Consider the following 10,847-nt stretch of genomic DNA (forward strand, 5'->3'; position numbering starts at 1 on the left):
AACCAGAGATCGTTCTATGGGATCTCCTCCTGCAGCAGCTGCTGACGGAGTGACCCCAAACACCCCAAAATTCCCCCAAAAACCCCAAAATTCCACCCAGAAACCCCAAAAATTCCTCCCAAAACCCCAAAAATTCCACCTCAAAACCTCAAAATTCCACCCCAAAACTCACCCCAAAATTCACCCCAAACCCAGAGATTGTTCTATGGGATCTCCTCCTGCAGCAGCTGCTCATGGTATGAGCCCCAAAAACCCCAAAATTCACCCCAAAAACCCCAAAATTCACCCCAAAAACCCCAAAATTCACCCCAAAACCCCCAAAATTCACCCCAAAACCCCAAAATTCCACCTCAAAAATTCCAAAATTCACCCCAAAAACCCCAAAATTCACCCCAAAACCCCAAAATTCACCCCAAAACCCCCAAAATTCCACCCAAAAAACCCCAAAATTCCACCCCAAAAACCCCAAAATTCACCCCAAAAACCCCAAAATTCCACCCAAAAAACCCCAAAATTCCTCCCAAAACCCCAAAATTCCACCCAAAAAACCCCAAAATTCCTCCCAAAACCCCAAAATTCCACCTCAAAAATTGCAAAATTCACCCCAAAACCCCAAAATTCACCCCAAAAACCTGAAATTGGAATTTTGGGGGGATTTGGATTTTTGGGGAATTTGGATTTTTTGGGGGCAATTTGGATTTTTTGGGGAATTTGGATTTTGGGGGAATTTGGATTTTTTGGGGAATTTGGGTTTTTGGATTTTTTTTGAGGCAATTTGGATTTTTTGGGGGAATTTGGATTTTCTGGGGGTAATTTTGATTTTTGGGGGAATTTGGAATTTTGGGGGAATTTGGAATTTTGGGTACATTTGGATTTTTTGGGGGAATTTGAAATTTTGGGGGAAATTTGGATTTTTGGGGGGAATTTGGATTTGGGGGAATTTGGGGTTTTTTTTGGGAATTTGGATTTTTTGGGGGGATTTGGATTTTTTTGGGGAATTTGGATTTGGGGGAATTTGGAATTTTGGGGCAATTTGGAATTTTGGGTAAATTTGGATTTTGGGGGAATTTGAAATTTTGGAGGATTTTGAATTTTTTTGGGAATTTAGAATTTTGGGGGGAATTTGGAATTTTGGGGGGAATTTGGATTTTTGAGGCAATTTGGATTTTTTTGGGGTGAATTTGGATTTTTGGGGGTAAATTGGATTTTTTGGGGGTAATTTGGATTTTTTTGGGGGGAATTTGGATTTTTGGGGGTAATTTGGATTTTTTGGGGGTAATTTGGATTTTTTTTTTGGAATTTGGATTTTTTGGGGGTAATTTGGATTTTTTTTTTGGGAATTTGGATTTTTTGGGGGTAATTTGGACTTTTTTTTGGAATTTGGCTTTTTTAGGGGTAATTTGGATTTTTTGGGGTAATTTGGACTTTTTTTTGGAATTTGGCTTTTTTAGGGGTAATTTGGATTTTTTGGGGGTAATTTGGATTTTGTTTTGGAATTTGGATTTTTGGGGTGAATTTGGATTTTTTTTGGAATTTGGATTTTTTGGGGAAATTTGGATTTTTTTTTTGAATTTGGATTTTTTTGGGGGGAAATTGGATTTTTTTTTTTTTTGGAATTTGGCTTTTTTAGGGGTAATTTGGATATTTTTGGGGGAAATTTGGATTTTGGGAGTTTTGACCCCAGCCCGCTGCAGGACTCTTTGGGGTGCATTTGGGAATCGGGGTGCGGGCGATGGGCCGGGGTTTGCACCGAGGCTTTCTCTCTCCAGCTTTTTTGGGGTTTGGCCCTTTTGCCCCTTTTTTCCCCTCCCCAGTTTTCCCCTTTTTTCCCCCTTTTTTTCCCCTTTTTTCCCCCCTTTTTTCCCCTTTTTCCCCCCCTTTTTTCCCCTTTTTTTGTCCCTTTTCCCCCCTTTTTTCTCCCTTTTTTCCCCTTTTTTCCTCCTTTTTTCCTCCTCTCTTTCCCCCTGATTTTTCTCCTTTTCCCCTCACTTTTCCCCCATTTTTCTCCTTTCCTCCCTTTATTCCCTTTTCCCTCCTTTCCCCCTTTTTTCCTCATTTTCCCTGTTCCATTTTCTCCTTTTTTCCCCATTTTCCCCTTTTTCCCCTTTTTTCCCTTTTTTCCCCTTTTTTCCCCTTTTCCCCCCCCCTTTTTTCCCCTTTTTTTTCCCCTTTTTTCCCTTTTTTCCCCTTTTTTTCCCCTTTTTTCCCCCTTTTTTCCCCTTTTTTCCCCCTTTTTTCCTCCTTTTTTCCCCCTGATTTTTCTCCTTTTCCCTCCCTTTTCCCCCATTTTTCTCCTTTTCTTCTTCTCCTTTTCCCTCCTTTCCCCTTTTTTCCTCATTTTTCCTGTTCCATTTTCTCCTTTTTTCCCCCCTTTTTTTCCTTTTCCCCCCCTTTTTTTCCCCTTTTTTTGTCCCCTTTTCCCCCCTTTTTTCCCTTTTTTCCCCCTTTTTTCCCCTTTTTTCCCCTTTTTTCCCCCTTTTTTCCTCCTTTTTTCCCCCTGATTTTTCTCCTTTTCCCCTCCCTTTTCCCCCATTTTTCTCCTTTTCTTCTTCTCCTTTTCCCTCCTTGCCCCCTTTTTTCCTCATTTTCCCTGTTCCATTTTCTCCTTTTTTCCCCATTTTCCCCTTTTTCCCCCTTTTTTCCCCCTTTTTTCCCTTTTCCCCCCCTTTTTTTCCCCTTTTTTCCCCTTTTTTCCCCTTTTTTCCCCTTTTTCCCCCCTTCTTCCCATTTTTCCCCCTTTTTTCCCCTTTTTTCCTCCTCTCTTTCCCCCTGATTTTTCTCCTTTTCCCCTCCCTTTTCCCCATTTTTCTCCTTTTCTTCTTCTCCTTTTCCCTCCTTGCCCCCTTTTTTCCTCATTTTCCCTGTTCCATTTTCTCCTTTTTTCCCCTTTTCCCCCCTTTTTTCCCTTTTCCCCCCCTTTTTTTCCCCTTTTTTTGTCCCCTTTTCCCCCCTTTTTTTTCCCCTTTTTCCCCCTTTTTTCCCTTTTTTCCCCCTTTTTTCTCCCTTTTTTCCTCCTTTTTTCCCCCTTTTTCCCCCTGATTTTTCTCCTTTTCCCCTCCCTTTTCCCCCATTTTTCTCCTTTTCTTCTTCTCCTTTTCCCTCCTTTCCCCTTTTTTCCTCATTTTTCCTGTTCCATTTTCTCCTTTTTTCCCCATTTTCCTCCTCCTCCTCCTCATTTTCCCCAAGCCCCTTTTTCCCCTTTTTCCCCTTTTTCTTCCCTCTTTCCCCCTTTTTTCCTTTTTCCTCCTCCTTTTTTCCTTTTCCCTCCATTTTTCTTTATTTTTCCCCTTTTTTCCCTCCCCATTTTCTTCTTCCTTTTCCCCCTTTTCCCTTTTCCTTTTTTCCTTCTTTCCCCCTTTTTCTCACCCTTTTCCCTCCTTTCCTTTTTCTCCCTTTTTTTCTCCTTTCCCCCCCATTTTCTTCCCTCTTTTCCTCCTTTTTTCCTCCTTTCCCCCCATTTTATTTCCTATTTTTCCTCCTCCTTTTCCCCCTATTTTCCCCTTTTTCCTTTCCTCCCTTTTTTCCCATTTTCTTTCCTATTTTTCCACCTCCTTTTTCCCCATTTTCTTCCCTATTTTCCTCCTTTCCCCCCTTTTTCCCCCTCATTTTTTCCTTCTCTTTTTCCCCAATTTCCCCTTTTTTCTTTCTTTTCCCCCCATTTTCTTCCTTATTTTCCCCTTTTTTCCACCCCTTTTTGTTCCCTTTTCCCCCTCATTTTTTCCTTCTCTTTTTCCCCAAATTTTCCCTTTTTTCTTTCCTCCTTTTTCCCCCATTTTCTTCCTTATTTTCCCCTTTTTTCCACCCCTTTTTGTTCCCTTTCCCCTCCTTTTCCCCCTCATTTTTTCCATCTCCTTTTCCCCAATTTTCCCCTTTTTCCTTTCCTCCTTTTTCCCCATTTTCTCCCCTATTTTCCTCCTTTTCCCCCTCATTTTTTCCTTCTCCTTTTCCCCAATTTTCCCTTTTTCCTTTCCTCCTTTTCCCCCCATTTTCTTCCTTATTTTCCCCTTTTCCACCCCTTTTTGTTCCCTTTTTCCCCCTCATTTTTTCCTTCTCCTTTTCCCCAATTTTCCCTTTTCCTTTCCTCCTTTTCCCCCATTTTCTTCCTTATTTTCCCCTTTTTTCCACCCCCTTTTTCTTCCCTATTTTCCTCCTTTCCCCCCCTTTTCCCCCTCATTTTTTCCATCTCCTTTTCCCCAATTTTCCCCTTTTTCCTTTCCTCCTTTTCCCCATTTTCTCCCCTATTTTCCTCCTTTTCCCCCTCATTTTTTCCTTCTCCTTTTCCCCAAATTTTCCCTTTTTTCTTTCCTCCTTTTCCCCCCATTTTCTTCCTTATTTTCCCCTTTTTTCCACCCCTTTTTGTTCCCTTTCCCCCCCCTTTTCCCCCTCATTTTTTCCTTCTCCTTTTCCCCAATTTTCCCCTTTTTCCTTTCCTCCTTTTTCCCCATTTTCTCCCCAATTTTCCTCCTTTTCCCCCTCATTTTTTCCTTCTCCTTTTCCCCAATTTTCCCCTTTTTCCTTTCCTCCTTTTCCCCCATTTTCTTCCCTATTTTCCCCTTTTTTTCCCCTCATTTTTTCCTTCTCCTTTTCCCCAATTTTCCCCTTTTTCCTTTCCTCCTTTTCCCCCATTTTCTTCCTTATTTTCCCCTTTTTTCCCTTCTCCCTCCTTTTCCCCAAATTTTCCCATTTTTTCCCCTTCTTTTCTCCCCCTTTTTCCCAGTTTTCCCAATTTTTCCCTTTTTTCTCCTTTCCCCCCCTTTTCCCCCTATTTTTCCTCCTTTTTCCCCCCCATTTTCTTCCCTCTTTTCCCCCTTTTTCTCTCCTCATTTTTTCCCATTTTCTTCCCCTTTTTCCCAGTTTTCCCAATTTTCCCTTTTTTCTCCTTTTCTCTCCTTTTCCCCCTTTTTTTCCTACTTTTTCCCCCCATTTTCTTTCCTCTTTTCCCCTTTACCCCCCTTTTTTCTTTCCTCATTTTTCCCAATTTTCCCCCTTTTTACCCATTTTCTTCCCCCCTTTTCCCGCCTTTTTCCCACTTTTCCCAATTTTCCCCTTTTTTCTCCTTTCCCCCCTTTTTTCCCCCCATTTTCTTCCCTCTTCCCCCCGTTTTCTTCTCTCATTTTCCCAATTTTCCCCTTTTTTCTCTTTCCCCCTATTTTTCCCTTTTTCCCCCCTTTTTTTCCCTCCTTTCCCCTTTCCCCCCCTTTTTCCCCTCTTTCCTTTCCTCATTTTTTCCCCTTTTCTTCCCCCTTTTCCCCAATTTTCCCAATTTTCCCCTTTTTTCTCCTTTTCCCCCCTTTTTCCCAATTTCCCCCATTTTCTTCCCTCTTTTCCCCCTATTTTCCCCCCATTTTCTTTCCTCATTTTCCCCCTTTTCTTCCCCCCCTATTTCCCCCCCTTTTTCCCAATTTTCCCAATTTTTCCTTTTTCTCCCTTTCCCCCCCATTTTCCCCATTTTTTTCCCTCATTTCCCCCTTTTTCCCCCTATTTTTTCCTCCTTTTTCCCCCCTTTTTTCCAATTTTCCCAAATTTTCCCTTTTTTCTCCCTTTCCCCCCCATTTTTGCCCAATTTTTTCCCTCATTTGCCCCTTTTTCCCCCTATTTTTTCCCTCCTTTTTTCCCCCCTTTTTGCCAATTTTCCCCATTTTTCCCTTTTTTTCCCTCCCCCCCTATTTTTCCCAATTTTCCCTCCCCATTCCCACCCCAAGAATTCCCAAAAAACCCCAAAAGGCACCGGCGAGGAAGATGAAGATGAGGAAGAGGAAGATGAAGCTCAGGCTCAGCTGGATCGGGCGCGGGGCAAGGACACAAAAACCCCCAAAAAACCCAAAAACCCCAAAAAACCTGAAAAGAAACCTCAAAAACCCCCAAACCACCCCAAAAAACCAAAAAAAAACCTGAAAAAACCCTCAAAACCCCCCCAAAAAACTCCCCCAAAAAACCTGAAAAGAAACCTCAAAAACCCCAAAACCACCCCATAAAAACCCCCAAAAAAACCCCCAAAGAACCCAAAAACCCCCAAAAAACCTGAAAAAAACCCTCAAAAACCCCCAAAAAACCCCCCCAAACAACCAAAAAAAAAACCCCCAAAAAACCTGAAAAAAACCCTCAAAACCCCCAAAAAACTCCCCCAAAAACCCCCCAAAAAAACAAAAAAAAACCCCAAAAAGCCCCCCAAAACCCCCAAAAACCTGAAAAAAAGCCTCAAAACCCCCCCAAAAAATCCCACAAAAACCCCCAAAGAAACCTGGAAAAAAGCCTCAAAAATCCCCAAAAAATCCCAAAAAACCCCAAAAACCCCCCCAAAAAACCCAAAATCCCCCCAAAAATCCCCCAAAAAACCTGAAAAAAAGCCTCAAAAATCCCTAAAAAATCCCCCCAAAAAACCCCCAAAAATCCCAAAAAAAAGCCTCAAAAATCCCCAAAAAATCCCCCAAACCCCCCAAAAAAACCCAAAAATCCCCCCCCAAAAAAACCCCCGAAAAACCCGAAAAAAAGCCTCAAAAATCCCCAAAAAACCCCCAAAAAACCCGAAAAAAAGCCTCAAAAATCCCCAAAAAACCCCCCCAAAAAACCCAAAAAAAAAGCCTCAAAAATCCCCAAAAAATCCCCAAAACCCCCCAAAAAAACCCAAAAATCCCCCCAAAAAAACCCCCGAAAAACCCGAAAAAAAGCCTCAAAAATCCCAAAAAAACCCCCAAAAAACCTGAAAAAAAGCCTCAAAAACCCCCCAAAAAATCCCACAAAAACCCCCAAAAAAACCTGGAAAAAAGCCTCAAAAATCCCCAAAAAATCCCCAAAACCCCCCAAAAAAACCCAAAAATCCCCCCAAAAAAACCCCCGAAAAACCCGAAAAAAAGCCTCAAAAATCCCCAAAAAACCCCCAAAAAACCCGAAAAAAAGCCTCAAAAATCCCCAAAAAACCCCCGAAAAACCTGAAAAAAAGCCTCAAAAACCCCCCAAAAAATCCCACAAAAACCCCCAAAGAAACCTGGAAAAAAGCCTCAAAAATCCCCAAAAAATCCCAAAAAACCCCAAAACCCCCCCCAAAAAACCCAAAATCCCCCCAAAAATCCCCCCAAAAACCTGAAAAAAAGCCTCAAAAATCCCTAAAAAATCCCCAAAAAACCCCCAAAAAACCCCCCAAAAATCCCGAAAAAAAGCATCAAAAATCCCCAAAAAATCCCCCAAACCCCCCAAAAAAACCCAAAAATCCCCCCAAAAAAACCCCGAAAAAAAGCCTCAAAAATCCCCAAAAAACCCCCAAAAAACCCGGAAAAAAGCCTCAAAAATCCCCAAAAAATCCCAAAAAACCCCAAAAAACCCCAAATCCCCAAAAACACCCAAAAATCCCCCAAAAAACCCCAAAACCCCCCCAAAAATCTCCCAAAAATCCCCCAAAAAACCCCCCAAAAAACCTGGAAAAAAGCCTCAAAAATCCCTAAAAAATCCCCAAAAAAGCCCCAAAAAACCCCCGAAAAACCCAAAAAAAAGCCTCAAAAATCCCTAAAAAATCCCCAAAAAACCCCCCAAAAAACCCAAAAATCCCCCCAAAAAAACCCCCGAAAAACCCGAAAAAAAGCCTCAAAAATCCCCAAAAAACCCCCAAAAAACCCGGAAAAAAGCCTCAAAAATCCCCAAAAAATCCCAAAAAACCCCAAAAAAAGCCTCAAAAATCCCCAAAAAATCCCCCAAACCCCCCAAAAAAACCCAAAAATCCGCCCCAAAAAAACCCCCGAAAAACCCAAAAAAAAGCCTCAAAAATCCCCAAAAAATCCCCCAAACCCCCCAAAAAAACCCAAAAATCCCCCCAAAAAAACCCCCGAAAAACCCGAAAAAAAGCCTCAAAAATCCCCAAAAAACCCCCAAAAAACCCGGAAAAAATCCCCAAAAATCCCAAAAAACCCCAAATCCCCAAAAACCCCCCAAACCCCCCAAAACCTCGGGAATTCTGCTGGAAAAATCCAATTTTTCCCCGCCACCCCAATTCCCCCCCGGCTCGTGCGTACAATCAGCTTTTTTAGCAACAACAATTGTGACATTTGTGGGGTTTTTTTGTTCGTTTTTTTTTCCAAAAAAAGGTGAAAAAACCACCAAAAAAAAAAAAAAAACCCAAAAAGAAAGAAAAAAAAAATTTCCTATTTTGACCCGGTTTTTCCATGGTTCCGCTGGTTTTCCCTCCCCGGGGAAAACCTCGTGTATAGTGCAAGAAAAGAGGGGAAAAACGATAAAAAAATGATAAAAAAATGATAAAAAAATGATAAAAAAATGGGAAATCTGCAATAATTTTTAGGGATGATGGGGTGGGGGAGGGGTTCTTGTAGATAATTTTGTTTTTCCTGAGGGAAAAGATGGAAAAGTTCTGGGAAATGATGGAAAAAACAAAAAAAAGAGAAAAAAAAAAAGAGAATAAAATGGATTTTTTTGTTTGTTTTTTTGGTTTTCTGCTTGGATTGTGTTTAACAGCTGGAGTAGCTTTGAATATTTAAGAGAATAATAATTAATTATTAATTAATAATAATAAAAGAATAATAATGGAATTGTCTGTCAGGAATTTTTTTTTTTTTTTTTATGCGGGGTTTTAATTGAAATTGGGATTTAATTAAATTTTTTTTTTCTTTCGGGGGGGATTTTAAGGGAATTTTGGGGTTTTTGGTTTTTTCTACGTAAAATTCTTGGGAAAAATGAGGGAAAATGGCAAAAAAAAAAGGGAAAATTCAGATTTTGCAGCAAAAATTTGGGTGGTTCTGGGTGTGGGAGGAAGAAAATTTTGGGGGAAAAAAGGAAAAAAAAAGGAAAAAATGGAAAATTTGATTTTGGTGGCGGAAAATCAGAAATTCTGGTGGAAAAGTGGGAAAATGGGAGGGGATCCGGGGATTTGGGGATTTTTTGGGATTTAATTTCCTGGGTTTTCTCCTTTTATTTTGTTTTTTTTTTCCCTTTTTTTGGGATTTAATTTCCTGGGTTTTCTCCTTTTATTTTGGTTTTTTTTTTCCCCTTTTTTTGGGATTTAATTTCCTGGGTTTTCTCCTTTTATTTTGGTTTTTTTTTCCCTTTTTTTGGGATTTAATTTCCTGGGTTTTCTCCTTTTATTTTGGTTTTTTTTCCCTTTTTTTTGGATTTAATTTCCTGGGTTTTCTCCTTTTATTTTGGTTTTTTTTTCCCCTTTTTTCTGGATTTAATTTCCTGGGTTTTCTCCTTTTATTTTGGTTTTTTTTTCCCTTTTTTTGGGATTTAATTTCCTGGGTTTTCTCCTTTTATTTCGGTTTTTTTTTCCCCTTTTTGGGGATTTAATTTCCTGGGTTTTCTCCTTTTATTTTGGTTTTTTTCCCCTTTTTGGGGATTTAATTTCCTGGGTTTTCTCCTTTTATTTTGGTTTTTTTTTTCCCTTTTTTTGGGATTTAATTTCCTGGGTTTTCTCCTTTTATTTTGGTTTTTTTCCCCTTTTTTCGGGATTTAATTTCCTGGGTTTTCTCCTTTTATTTTGGTTTTTTTTCCCCTTTTTTCGGGATTTAATTTCCTGGGTTTTCTCCTTTTATTTTGGCTTTTTTTTCCTTTTTCTTTTTTCCACTTTTCCTCCTTTTTTCCTGTTTTTTCCCTTTTCCTTTCTTTGAGTTTTCCTCATTTCCCCCCATTTTTCCCTATTTTAATCCTTTCCCCCATTTTCCTCCTTTTAGAAAATATTTTTCCCTTTTAATTTCCCCTTTTTCCCCTCATTTTTCCCATTTATTTTCCCCCATTTTTTTCTTTCCATTTTTTCCTCCTTTTCCCCTCATTTTTTTTCCTCTTCATTTTTTCTCCTTTTCACCCAATTTTTTCTCTTTTTATTTTTTCCTTTTCCCACTCTTTCTTTTTTTCCCCATTTTTCCTCATTTTCCCCCTCATATTTTCCCTTTTCATTTTTTACTTTTTTCCTCTGTTTTCCCAATTTTTTCCCATTTTTCCTCTCCTCATTTTCCTCCTTTCCATTTCCCCCTTTTATTCATTTTTCTCCCTTTTCCTTTTTTCCCATATTTCTCCCCTTTTTCCCTTATTTTTCTTTATTTTCCTCCTTTCCCCTCATTTTTTCCCTTTTAATTTTTAAATTTTTTCCTCCTTTCCCTTTTCATTTTTCCCTTTTCATTTTCCCATTTTTCCCTCCTTTTGCCCCATTTTTCCCTTTTCATTTTTTCCTTTTTCCCTTTTTTCCTCCTTATTTTTCCCCTCCTTTTCCCCCTTTCCCCCCATTTTTCCTTATTTTCCTCCTTTTCCCCCTCATTTTCCCTTTTCATTTTCCCTTTTCATTTTTCCCTTTTCATTTTCCCCTTTTCTCCTCTTTTCCCCCATTTTTCCCTTTTTATTTTTTTACTTTTTCCCACTTCCCCCCCATTTTTCCCTTTCAGTTTCTTCCTTTTCCCCTCCTTTTTTCCCCATTTTCTCTTTTCCTCCTTTTCTCTCCATTTTCCCTTCTTTTCCCCTCAATTCTTTTCCTTTATCCTCCCTTATTTTCCCATTTTTTCCTTATTTTCCTTCTTTTTTCCATTTTCATTTTTCCCTTTTCCCCCATTTTTCTCCTCCTTTTGCCCCATTTTTCCCTTTTCATTTTTTATCCTTTTTACTTTTCCCATTTTTCCCTCCTTTTCCCCATATTTTTCCTTTTTCCCTTTTCTTTTTTCTCCTTATTTTTCCCCTCCTTTTCCCCCTTTCCCCCATTTTTCCTTATTTTCCTCCTTTTTCCCCTCATTTTCCCTTTTCATTTTTCCCTTTTCATTTTCCCCCCATTTTTCCCTTTTTATTTTTTCACTTTTTTCCCACTTTCCCCCCCATTTTTCCCTTTTTATTTTTTCACTTTTTTCCCACTTTCCCCCCCATTT

The sequence above is a fragment of the Ammospiza caudacuta genome, chromosome 3, assembly GCF_027887145.1.
Source record: "Ammospiza caudacuta isolate bAmmCau1 chromosome 3, bAmmCau1.pri, whole genome shotgun sequence".
NCBI classification, from domain to species: Eukaryota; Metazoa; Chordata; class Aves; order Passeriformes; family Passerellidae; genus Ammospiza; species Ammospiza caudacuta.